General features: G+C 44.1%; 1 protein-coding gene across 2 annotated transcripts in view; it reads left to right on the top strand.

The window, feature by feature from the left end:
• Positions 1 to 12510, top strand: part of LOC144723005 (alpha-1,3-mannosyl-glycoprotein 4-beta-N-acetylglucosaminyltransferase C-like) — a 58472-nt gene that overhangs the window by 34315 nt on the left and 11647 nt on the right. Inside the window, exon 3 of one of the 2 annotated variants that reach the window (XM_078601501.1) lies at positions 8779 to 8841. The exons of the other annotated variant lie outside the window; for it this stretch is intronic. The gene's annotated coding sequence lies outside the window, so the exon portion shown is untranslated. The remainder of the gene's footprint in view (positions 1 to 8778; positions 8842 to 12510) is intronic. 2 annotated transcript variants of the gene reach the window in all.

Genomic DNA, 12510 nt, shown 5'->3' with positions numbered 1-12510 from the left:
GCCAGCCCAATGAACCAACAACATGATCAACAAAGCAGAACATACATATTTATTCCCTGAATTAAAAAAAACTGCGAAATAAATCCACGTGCAGTTTAATGGCACTTACATACAGAAGGAATCAAACGCATTCGATCGGGCATCCACTGAGTCGACGGAGCGTTGACATCAGTACATTTGCAGGCGATAGGTAGATTACACTGGTCAACAAAAAAAACATTTTTTTTTCTGGCCTGGACTTTTGCAGCTGTTTTAGACTAATTTCAGGGTGCTGATTCCAAATCTGATCTCAGATTTGCTCGATCACATCTCATTTTTATGCTATCGGCATACCCCATTTTCATTGATTTTACCCGAAATTAACTCTGTCATTTATGATTGCAAGTTGTTGCGAGTCAGTGACTGCTTTAGTGTTAAAATATGGTGCTGTATTTTTACGATCGTGTGTTTATAATAGATTTTTATGTAGATATCCACATTTATTTCATATTTTTCTTCTGCAGTTTTTATTGAAAATGCAATATTTGATATCTCAAAAACCTGATGTGATAGACAAAAACTGATGCCAGATTTGGAATCAGCACCTTAAAACCGTTGGAATACATTATGCCAGAAAAAGTGTGGTGACCAGTGTAATTAGATCGCCGGATTGTGTGACCGGTGCTGGTGCCTTGGGGAGCCATAGTCAAGCAGTGGATTGGGCATGGATAATGGTGGTGATGATGAACTTGCTTCAATATTTTCTCAGAAGCATATGTGGGCTCAAACTGATGCAATGTATCCTACGGATGAGGTCATCTCAGTGCTGTCATCTTCTCAAATGTCTAACCCCACGCAGGCCACCGCATTCCACAGTGTGTCGTTTCGATGCAATATTCGGGGGGAAGAAAACTACTTGAAATAATAATAATAATAGGGTGTTGGCGAGAAAAAATCTACACGTGTTCTTCCACGAAGCGTTGACAGTGACACGGTGGCATTGGCAGTTACGGGCCGAATGCAGGAGTGCGTGCATTGCTTAAGCAGTGGGTTGACTTCCCCCTCGTGAACATAATCGGCGGTGATTTTTTTCTCTTCCCCCCCCCCCCCCATTTGCGGCGGGAGGCTCAACAGACGATGGAACGCTGGCCCAATTTAAAAACAAAACCTCGTGCCCTTTTATTCAACTCCACATCGGCTGTCACTGCAATCGGCGCAGTCGTGGAGGTTTTTTTTACCCCCCGTCCCCACCCGCGACGTGAGCGCGGTACGTACGGCGCACTTGCGAGTTTCCGCGTTTTCTCTGACGGCTGTCGAACGAGCAGCCAACAAATGCGATGGGAGAAATGTGACATACATAGCCCAGGTTCCGTTAATTATAATGATTTTAAATTGCCTCTTTTTTGCATATTTTTGTACATGCACGGTAGAATTTTTTGCTTATTTACAATATATTGAAGCTGTTTTATCCTTTGCATGCAAAGTGTACGGCACTTCAGGTGCAAGCGTTGTGTGTACGTTGAACTTGTTTGAGCAACCACCAGTACCGGATTATCCTCATAGCAAAAGTATCTACACATATAGCTACGGGCCCCACACTTTCATGGGCAATGCGCTAAATGCTTTCCAGCTATCAATTTCGGTTCAGTGATTCTGCACTTGCTCTATTACTATAGTACTATACCGCCTTCAACTTTTATGAACGACTGGGTGTTTAAGGTTAGCGATTTGTCGTATTATCTGGCTGTATAGCAAATGAACAAATACAATTACTTTACTGTGCAAATGAAAAAAATACGTGTTTTTTCTTATATTTACGTGTTTTTTTTCATATTTAGGGCCCATTTATAACATATGCTACAGGCCCCGCACTAGCTTAATTCGGCACTGGCAACAACACGTAGCCAACCGTGCTCATCGGAGGTGCGTTGGCAATGAAAAGGGCTGGCTCACACGTGAACGTGTGGCTCACACGTGCATTCGAGCATTCATATTCTGTACGACCTCCCCGTAACCTCGCCACGCAAGAACTAAGGGCGCAGTCTCGTTACGGCAGTTCGCCTGGCTGCTGGGTAGATAATTGCCATCGAAAGTTCCATTGCCATGGCCTCTGCATCGGGAGTTGTTGTTTTTTTGTTGGTGTCTTTTCAATGCTCAACAAAGCAGGAAACGCAAGCCGTGCGTCAAATCGCTCACAAAGACTTAAAGGGAAAGCCAGGTTTTTTAGTTTTAATCAACGAACCCAACATTCTCTTACAGTAACCACACCGGGGCAATGCACATCCCATTTTGAGTAGTATTAATAGTAGTAATGACTATAATATTTTACATTTGTAAGGCACATTTCACTACCGGATGGGGGTGGGGGGCGACTTTCAGGATCACGTGGGTGATTTGGTGAAGGAAGCGATATTCATGTAGGGTCATAGAAATCTCCGTCTTCTTCAGTTTCCGTAGCCCTTCTCTTTAGAGGTCACGAGGCCGAATGGGATCATTTCCACCTCTGTCTTGCATCAGCTGCGCAGCATCGTTTGCTTGTGGGGGGAGCATAGAAATTCAATACAATTAGAGATTGTTCTGCTCTGCCCTCTTGTCCATCACCTAGCCTCGAAAGCCTATGGCAATATTCAGGCTGATACCTGCTTAGCTTCTGAGATACGATAAGATGGGACGCATTCTGGGTCATTTGGTCACAGTTTGTGACAATGTTGGGTACGGGACTGAAATCCAATGTTTGCATCGCGACTCGCATGCTGCCTTTACCATTTACTTATGAGAGTTTATGAGCGTTCATGAAGCATATTGATTACATCGTATCTCCGTTAACATACTTTTAATAAGGGCAGTGTTTGGAAAATTGCCGTTAGTATTTTAATAATGATGGAGAACTAGAATTTGTTGTTACATTTAAGACCCGTGTTTTAATATATAAGAGGATCAACCAAAAGTGTTACGCGACCATGAAATAATTTAACACCTCACATTTTTTAGTTCATTCTGAAGAGTAATATTGATCGTGATCGTCATCAGCCTTGGTCTATCCACTGCTGAATGAGGCCCTCCTCACATCCGTTGTCGTCTCCTCGCGGCGCTGAGATTCCGAGATCCATCTGCCTCTGGCACGTGACCTGATCGCACCTCCGCCATGGCCAATCTCCCTGGGAATTTTCACCACTTTCGTTGCCATCCTGTCACCAGCTTCGCCCATCGGCCATCATCGGGCCCCCAGGGACTATGCCTGGAAGTAGACTGACTGCAACATTGGGCACCGGGGTCGCGCGATGTTAACTCCCTCGGCTGGTATGGAGGAGGTTAGCGGGTTTATCCTGACCCTAACGCCTATATATTTGGAGTTTGCATGTTCTCCCCGTGGTCGTATGGATTTTTTCCTCCACATTCAGAAACATGCGTTTAGAGTATTTGGCTGTCCTGGCATATGCTGGATAATAGGCATTTACATTATAGACATTTACATTATTGTCCTAAAGGCTCATAACTTTTTGGCCACTCCACCACCCCTCCAAATATTGGGATTGTGGTCTTGGGTATGTAAACCGAATAGATTTATTTATTTTTTATTTTCTCTGCGATACATTTTTCTTAAGTGCACCTTTTCTCGTTATTTATATATATATATATTTTTTTTTAAGTAGTGGGGTTTTATTTCATTTTTTTGTACGGAACTGGATAACTAATGTGCAGAAATTGCATGAATGACACAAAACTATTTTAATTATTATGATGCATTTCTACATGATAAGCCACTTTGTTAAGCTATCATTTGTGGCCAGGTCGCTTCTGAAAAAGAGCTGTATAGCTCAGTGGGCCTTACCTGGTATACAATGTAGTATCTTCCTCCCAGTGAACTTCAAAGCTCACGTTATTTAATGCTTTTATTTGACCTCTTCAGCTTGTGCTAAATACACTCATTCAAAACTTTCTTCTGCAGGCACATCGGCATTTTGCTTTTCATTCTCAATTCAGTTTTCCACATGTGTGTGCATTTGTTGCATTATTAGTGTTCGGTTTGTATGATACAGCACGCAAATTAATGTATGCATATAATAATAATGATAATTCATAGCCCCTTTTTCAATACACTGCTGGATGAAGGCCTTGCCACACCATGTCAGTTATGAGCGTTCTTTGACCATACTTCACCATGCTGATCAGTGCAGGTTGGTGAAAGTGGTACCTAGGAATATCACTTGCCACTGATGTTGGCAGTGGCTGGGAATCAGATTCATGTCATGAGCCTCGTATCACAGTGCAATAACCACTGCACCACTGCTCCCCACTTTATATACGTTCGGATTTTTTACGACAATGTTATGCAGATTTGTGAATTTTAAGATACTTTAAATAATGTATTAATTTTACTCATCTTTGTGATAACCAGACTGATGTCACCCGATTGATGCCAAACGACAGCACATTGGCGCGAAATGTGTACACACACGTGATCGTTGAAGTGACATCATTCTCTGTGACATTTTATTTTCTGATCTATACAAAAACTGATTTTTTTTTTTTTGGAACACCCCAAGCACCTCCGATTTTCCCTGAACCTCCGATTAGCGTGGTTGACTACGTACAGTGCGAAAGAAGTTCAACGTACTCTTTGGTTCTTTCGGTAAAGTCACGTATAAAGATAAAATAATAAATTAAATAATTATTATTTTATCTTTATACGTGACTTTACCGAAAAAATCGTTATACGTGACTTTACCGAAAGAACCAATAATAATTATTTAATTTATTATTTTCTCTTTATACGTGACTTTACCGAAAGAACCAAAGAGTAATTCCTGCAGTCACGAAAGCTCCAAATTAAGAAGTTCAACGTAGTACGTATATACATAACATTTCATACCTCGGTCCAATTTTTAGATTTTTGTGGATTTTTCGGATGAGAAAAGCTCTTAAAAGCTGCCCTTTTGGGACAGCCATGACAAGCGCTGCCCCCTTCTCCTTCGCGGCACGGGAGGCATCCTCGGCCACCAATACATTTGAAGTACCGTTGATGACTCTTGGACACCGTTGGTGAGGCACACGTATTTATTCCGTACAAGTAGTCACAACTGTGGACATACAATACTAGAGGGGGTATCGGCCCCCTCACCCGGCTAGCTGGGAATACACTGCTAGCTATCTCTGACCTACCTCCTAGTCCTCCACTAACGGGCTAGGGGAGGCTGTCTGGCCCGACACTGGTAAGTCGGGCTACGGTACCCGGAGTCCCAGAGCACTGGCTCTGGTTCTCGGGACCACGCCGCTGGCTCGGTCCTGCGCGGCCCTGACAAGGGCGGCGTCCCAGGGGAGTCCAGGGCTCTAGCTAGACGATCTTCGGTCTTCAAGAGTTTACTTAAACATTCTGCCCCGAGCCCTCTGACACATCCCCCTTTATACTCCACCCCCGCTGAGGGGTGGGGCCCCGGGCTGCCTGGTGCGGACGTCGTTGAGAGCACCCCCCCCCCCCGTGCACGCATGTAGCCCCGCCCACTGTGTTTGTCTCCCATAAGCTGCCATGCATAACGGCTCTCTCTCTAACACCCCTACACATTTTTGAGGATTAACCAGAACATCAAGGAACATTCCGAATAAACACACTCTGCACACACTGCGTGGCACTCGAAACGCGTAGAGGATGGGCAATGAAAACTCAGTCTTTAACGTTTAATATCCCGAAACTAAACATAGATCACATTTGGACACTTTTCAAAAGCAAAGCCATTCCTGAGTGGGTCCAATTAACAAAATGTGAACGTGTAGGTGCATCCTTTTCGTGAGTCGTGTCCGTGAAAGCTGCAATGTTCTATTCAAATAGGGTGGCTACCACTAAACTGCCATTCCCGTAATTCCCAGACAACCCTTGGTTGCATGAGTTTCGAGTCATTATTTTCTACTCAACCTGTTAATTAGAAACAAATACGGTTATTATCTTTCGATTACCGTGGGCGAATTGGCAGACCTATATTGTAGTTTTGCGATGCTCGCAGCTACACGACTTGTGTCATGTAATCAGCAATTCAATTACATGCGGGGAATCAGTCATATGCATTATACACATTACAGCCAGTCGCAATTAATAATATTGCACGGCGACATTTATTTTTCAATGTGACGCCGAAATGCACTTATCTAATATGGCGAGAATTTTTTACGCAATATTTTTGTTTTTAAAATCTTGGTATCTGCTAGTAGTCTTTGGTCATAATCATCATCAGGCATGGTCAATCTACTGCTGGATGAAGGCCACCCCAAGCTTCCACCACCTCTTCACAATCACGTGATTTAATAATGTGCCTAGTATGTGTACATGAACTAATTTCATTGCTTGATATCCGCATTTTATACCTTCTCAGGCGCATTTCATTCCACGCATGCGGGTAACAAGATATCAATCAGATTACTGATGTTCCATAATTGTATATTTTCGTTGCTTGTATTTCAAATACGGTTCAACTTCTTAATTTCATCAACGGCTTGCCATCGTGCCTCCCGCAATACAGTTGCCAGAAGCCAGGGTAGGTGGATTGTTTTTTATTGGGTGGGATCACTAGATGAATATCAATGTGACGTTCTTACAGATAGACCTGTTTTTTTTTCTGAATTAGCAGGTGGTTTGGCCAGTCAAGTAGAGTTAGATGCAATTCATCCTTAATTTCACGTCAAATATTTGCATTTATTATGCCTGCCGAAGTGGAATAATAATTTGTTTTGACCAATTTTGACGAAATATGTACACGTGATAAGCTGTTTTTTTGTATTCATATGTTTAACTGGATAATCCCTTGAGATGGAACATCTCATTTGCAAGGTAATTCTTACCTATTTTTAAAAATGGCATCAATAATCTGATGCATTGGATTAGTACCTCTGAATGAATCCTCTCTCTCTCTCTTTGAACAAATTCAGAGTAATTTTTGTTTTTGGTAAAATGCTACACAGTTAATTTTGCTCCCAAATATTGCACGATATACTGTTACACTTAGTGCCTGTATACTTGATCTATTTACGTATTTATTTTAAGCGATTCACTTACCTTTCCTATACTTTGCACTCCAATCGTGTGTTGTTGTTGTGCTGGGCTACTGGGCATCTGTGAAAAAGATCCTCATAGCTCATCGGATTTCTTGAGGATAAATACAGATTCTGATTCTGTGTCGGGCTGTCAAACACACACATGTAGAAACACCAGTGCGCAGTTGTACATCAACTCCGAATGATTCAACCCGTCAGTATCTGATGTAGTACAAAAATGTGGTACTCACTGCGACTGCGTTCGCCCCCGGTTTAATTAATGAGTCCCACGCACCATTTATCCACGGCGTGAACTGCGTCGCCATTCGCGGTATAATTACGCGGCAGTATCATGAGCCGATTGCAATGCATTTCACTCTCAAGACAGTTGCTGATCACAGATTCTGGGTGACCTACAAAGATGGTAATTAAACAACCGCTCTGGCCGTTTGCCCCAGCAATGTGTGTCACGTTATCCCATTAAATTTTCTCTCCGCTTCAAGGCACAGTGTTTTCGAGTCCCCTGTGCACGTTGTGTGTGCACAGTGATTTAACGTACTGGCAACTCACCGCACGTGTGTCCACTGCAGCCGGAATGCAACTGCGTTCACTAAGGGGGCGGGAGGCAGCCTCGAGAGCTGAAACCTACGAATGTAAAATGGTTAAGGTGCAGCGAGCGCTTGCAAACTCCACTTTGCTAGCAAAAGGGCCTCCGCTAGACAGAGCTCTGGTGCTCTTCACTCATTTTCCGAGGGCGGCCACTTTCGCCGATAAAAAAAACATCAGTGCGAGAGCCGCCACACCGCCTGCAAGGGGTGTTTTCACATTTGTGGATTGCCGGGGGCCGCACTAAAAACCAACCAGGGGCCTCCAGTGGCCCGCGGCAGAGGTCGCAAACGGGTTTTGTTTCCTTACCCGTACCCGTACCCGGCCGCACCAGGGTCGCAAATGGGTACCCGTACCCGTACCCGGCCGGGTACGGGTACCCGTTCCGTACCCGTACCCTATCCGAAATGAGTGACAAACGGTTACTCAGCAGTGACTCACGGCCTACCCGTACCCGGCCGCACCAGGGTCGCAAACGGATACCCGTACCCAGCCGGGTACAGGTAGCCGGGTATTGGGTAGGGTACGGGTATCGGGTACCCGATTGCGACCTCTGGCCCCTGGGCCTTGCAACGGGGAACACTCCCCTCGGAAGTTCTTCTAAGTGCCGTATTTTTGGCCAGACATTTAGGAAGAGATGGGAGTACCCACACTTTCACCCCTCTGCAAGTGACCTGCCAATCTAACAACTGTCGTGAACCCATTCATACCGCTCGGTGCACAGAGGCGGAGGGGATTACACGAACACCCGCCATTGTTTCAACTGCCGTGCCGGGAGATGGAATCGCGCCGGCGACCTCTGGATTGCACGTCCAGTCTGTCAACCATTACCCTACGACGGCATCCAAAGATCTTCTATGATAGTCGAGCCAGCATGGACGAGTAGGCGTTCCCTGGATTCCCCTCTAGCAGTGTAGCAGTGTGGTATGAGCTGGCAATTCGAGGGCAGCACCTTTATCCCTCCCTGCAAAAAAACAAGGAGAAAGGGATGACTGTGAGCTTTGTAAGGATGTGATCTATTGCCGCAGATTAAAAGGGGAGTTTTCAAAAGACCACCGTAGCGTCTTTATATTTGAGGGCAACCTCTGACCGCTACGTGCAAGAACACCATTCTCTCTGCATTGCATTTGCAGTGCTATCTTGCATTGTCTCTGTTTCTTTGCTTGGCAGATCCCCTGGTGGCACCACAGAAAATCGTTCCAAGGAGCCATCTGCTTCCCGCACCTTATGCTGGTAACCACTGTAACTTCGTGCATTCAACGCGGTGCAGCAAACGCCACCAATAATCCAGGGATCAATTCGTGTGGGGCCACTACACCAGGTGACACTAATAGCCGCTTTTCCACTGGCCACATCCGAGCCGAGCCAGCGAGTGGATTTACACTGGCCATTGGCCATGCCGAGCTGGAACAAAACCATGATACGCTGGCCTCACTGGATACCAAACTGAAACCTTTAACAAGGAATCATGTCTGCATTAACCACAATACTTGTGGTCAGAATGCAAACAAAAAACGTACTCTGATAATATATGCATTGTCTTTGAAACTGATTGGTCCACACCAGAGACAGCTTTCTTTGGAGACTAGTTTCAGAACAATTGAGATGCACGGCAGAGTAAGGTGTGCACGCCAGCCAAATGTAATGTTTTCATGACATTTGTCTGCGGTGATTTCAAGTACATACGAGTATGTTATTTACCACTTTCACCGTGGTAAGCATAATGTCTTCGAGATTTAATTTACGACTGCGGTAAGCGCACACGTGTTAAATAATGTAACGTTGAATGAGAACAAATCTGATTGTGGCATTGTAATATTTCGCTTTCGGAAATCAAATCGTATATCCCATACGATAACCCGACGTTATGTTATAATGCGTATGTAAAGTCTGTTGCTACGTATGCAAGCAATACAAATATGTGATGCATTCTTGATTTGAAGCTTTCGTGACTGCAGGAATCCATACTCTTTGGTTCTTCCGGTAAAGGCACGTTGAGTTGTGTGCCTTTTGGCGTCATATGGTCCAACACCATGAGAGACTAGGCTCGGGTGTGGACCAATCAATTTCAAGGACAGTGCATACATTATCAGAGTTGTGTTTTTTATTTGAATTTCAACCGCAGATATTGTGGTCAATGCAAACATGACTCCTTGTAAAAAAAGGTGTCAGTTTTGTTGCCAGATAAAAGGGTAAAAAAACTATTATCAAAGTCATGTAGGTTGTGTTGCGCCCGAAACGTCGCGATTTATTTTATTTTATACCTACATGACTTTACCGAAAGAAGCAAAGAGTATGTGATGCATTGTTTTTTCTACCTATGCCGTCATTTATATATGTTATGCAACGGATGAACTCAAAAAAAGAACTCGGATAATACAATGATTTTTCGAGAACTTACAGAGAAAATAATTGGATTGTAAATAGAAAAAAATAAAGTGACTCTTCAGCGTCACGACTTTTCGATGCCGTTATCAAACTGAAAGCAATTACATCAAATCCAACGAGCGGATTGTAAATGTGCACTATAATTAATAAAGCACGCGCTTCGACTTTGAAAACTCACGACTTCAAATAAAAATGGGTGTCGTAAAAATTACATAATCACTCACGTCAACGCCTACGAGCACCTCGTGCCCTCTTTTAGCCCCGCCCCCCCCCGCTCCCGATACGTTCCATTCATTGGCTACCACATTCTGATAAGCCCCCCCCCTCTCCTCCCCCTTAACTTGTATTTAAGAGCTTGCATCTTGAATCCCTGCCTCACTTGATGCAGCAAATCTGGCTGTGACGGTCCCACCTGATGACGGAGACTTGTGTTGCCTCCGAAACGTCGTGATTTTTTATTTTATTTTTTTATTTTATTTTAATCAATTTTAATTTCATTTTTTTACCTACGTGACTTTACCGAAAGAACTAAGAGTATGCATCCTTGCAGTCACGAAAGCTTCAAATCTAGAAGTGAAAATGGGTTCTGGGGGAGAGAAAAAAATTCTTGCTATGTCCTCGCTTTTCTGATGGGGAAGGAGTGTCAGCCAGGTGGGAGAATCGTATTATTCAAACAAATGAACACTGACTGATGTATGCTTACTGTGCTTGCAATTTATGCGACTTGACAGGCTTGGAGGCTCTAAAATTATTTTGCATGACAATGTTGAAACCCCTGAGAGACGTCATGCATAGATGCGGCTCTGGAATAATTGGCGAGAATCGCGCGTGCAGAAGCAGCCTCTGGGTGCTCACACAGCCCACGTCTCGTTACAGAATCTTGCATCGCCCACTGCACGTTACACATGTCAGTGCATACACATTGGCTTGCGGCAGTTTCATTCAAGGGCGGGGGGGGGGGGGCAAACCTCATTGGCGCCGCACTGCAATGGAACTTCCTTGCCTGGCAAGCATTTAAGGAAAAAGATCCACTTTATATGCAGGCTAGCCGCGAATAAGAGTTCAAACCAATGCACATGCACATACAACAGACGTTGTGTTATTTTTAAATGTAAGTGTGGTTATATATTTTTTTGAAGTGTTCGCAGTAGTGTGGGTGTATCGTGTGTGTCTGTGTGTCAAAGAAAATCTAATTTTATGACGATTATGCTGTCGGCTTGATGATACAAAATAATTATTCATTTCAAACTCTTGCAGAGCGGTTAGAGAAAACTTTATCAAATAGAAAATTCCTAAATCCTTTTTCAAGTGACCTTTTATACACGAGAGGGCACGCTTTCCCATACGTCCTGCGACAAAAATCGTCGTAAGAAAGTCAAGTATATATTATTATTCTTACAGCTGAAAATGTACCATATTAAGTTAAATATAAAAATGAGATGTGGTTGTTGTTGTCCAGTCACGGGTGACCATTGACTAACTACCCCTTGAGTACCCGGTTTATTCATAGGTGGCCAAAGCCCACATTCAAAATCAAGATGAACATATCATCAATGACGAAAGCCATTGATATAACCATCCCTTGCCAGTGCTCTCGACGCTCCACCAGATCCTGCATCTGTTGCACAATACAAACACAACATCCAAAACATGCCCTTGCAGTAATTCCACCATCTGGTCTTTTGGTCTTTTGCTCGGTCGCTGTACTCGTGGCGATGCCTGTCCCAGGAATTGGCCCTCCCCGATCCCGACCGCACGGTCGTTTGTGCCTTGTCCATATCCAGAACGCCGGATTCAAACCCAAGAACCTCAGCAGTTGCCGGCTCAACGCTCTGGCTCCCGAGGAGCCGCCTCCTAGTGTGCACATCTTGACTCCGTGAATAGAAGCAAGAATTTGGTTCAAGGGGGGGGGGGGTGGCGGTTATGACGCAACGCCTTTCGGAGCCTCGTGCTTGATTTATTTTTGGCTGCGATGAGCTGTGAGAGGAAGGAGCTCGGGGGAGAGGCGATTAATGGGAAATGTTTTGCCCGGCGGCACAAGAGGACCTAGATTTGTGGCACAAATAGTAAACTTCACTTTAATTGTGCAATTTAGAAGACATTTAGAATTTACTCCAGCCAAGAATATTTAGTTTCGGACACGCAGGCATAGTAGGCCTCGAAAACTGACAAATGTTTGGCTTCTCAAGGGTGTTTAGTATTTAAAATTGTTGCATTTCAAATTGTTTTCATGTGTACGCATGACGCGTGTGTTGATGCAATCGCTGTACGTGTAAGCAAATCTCTGTAAACCGTTCCTGCGTGCATCTATGCCGTTTCGTTCAGTCGCACCTGTAACGCAGAAACACTCGATGTAATTAACATTTTTTTTTGCCCAAGTAATTTGCCGGAAGACAGTAATGGTGTCATTTCTTAAAACAATCACGGCCGAGGCTGAATTATTCCTCCCATTTCAAAAGTGCATTTAGTATTAATCCAAATAGTTATTGCGAGCACGCACGCACGTACGTGCGC

The sequence above is a fragment of the Lampetra planeri genome, chromosome 16, assembly GCF_965212315.1.
Source record: "Lampetra planeri chromosome 16, kcLamPlan1.2.h2, whole genome shotgun sequence".
Taxonomy (NCBI): Eukaryota; Metazoa; Chordata; class Hyperoartia; order Petromyzontiformes; family Petromyzontidae; genus Lampetra; species Lampetra planeri.
This window is presented reverse-complemented; position numbering and strand designations above follow the sequence as displayed.